The sequence below is a fragment of the Seriola lalandi genome, unplaced genomic scaffold, assembly GCF_002814215.2.
Source record: "Seriola lalandi dorsalis isolate HSWRI2012SDOR001 ecotype SW California unplaced genomic scaffold, Sedor1 jcf7180002055008, whole genome shotgun sequence".
In the NCBI taxonomy this organism is placed as follows: domain Eukaryota; kingdom Metazoa; phylum Chordata; class Actinopteri; order Carangiformes; family Carangidae; genus Seriola; species Seriola lalandi.
Window position 1 is genome coordinate 2565812 of NW_019525551.1, and position 864 is coordinate 2566675.

The 864-nt window shown below is 43.1% G+C and overlaps 1 protein-coding gene across 1 annotated transcript in view; it reads left to right on the forward strand.

Moving 5' to 3' along the window:
- The window catches only part of exoc3l1 (exocyst complex component 3-like 1), a 21573-nt gene that overhangs the window by 4345 nt on the left and 16364 nt on the right, over positions 1-864 (forward strand). The window lies entirely within an intron of this gene.

The window sequence follows — 864 nt, forward strand, 5'->3', positions numbered from 1 at the left end:
AGAGATTGCTTTATGCTGGTGACCCAGCACAGCACATTACTGTCTGCTGACTCACTCACCAGTACATTATCCAGTTAAGACCAATTAAGATGTGTAATTCAAATGGAAGCGTGGTCATGTGACTCTGACGGCTGCTCTGCTGCCTGTCCAGCTGACTAACAGATGAGAAATGATATCCTGCTTACCTGACCAGCTGGCTGCTGTAAAAAAAATATCCTCTCCATTAGGACGCAGAGATACAGACTGTATCGTCTCTTTCAACGGGTGATATGGTTGGTAGCTCGACGGTGAGCAGTGAAATCATGGGAGAGCTGAGAGCAATAACAAAATAAGGGTGTACTATCTGTCTTGAACTGGTACATGAGAAACAATAATGCAATCCGTAATTACAGAAATCTTGTCAGCAGGGAGCAGAGAGCTGCTGTGGAGACAGAAATAATGATGGTGGCTGAGGAAGTTAAACCTCATTTGGCTGATAATCAGGCCACTTCTCGCTTTTCTGTCATTAGGAATTGGGTGCAAGGTACAGGTGATTTCTCCTGTTGTATAATTCAATATTCTGAAAATCATTCAAAGCTTAAAGACCCTCTGATGAAAATCCAGTGTTTAACCTCGTTAACATCCATATGATGTTTTTTATGGTGAGTGAAATAATCATCAACACCATGACTGAGTGTTTCCACCTTGAACTGCAGTGAACCAATGACAGTCTCATAAACACAGATTCAGACAGCCAGGGTTTCATACGTCACGAACCTAAGGAACCAATCCTGTCAACCTGTGGTGGCGGGGGGCGGGGCTAAATAAACCTGAAACCTTGTCAGTATAGAGAAAGAGAGAGAGTTAGCATTAGCATAACCACTA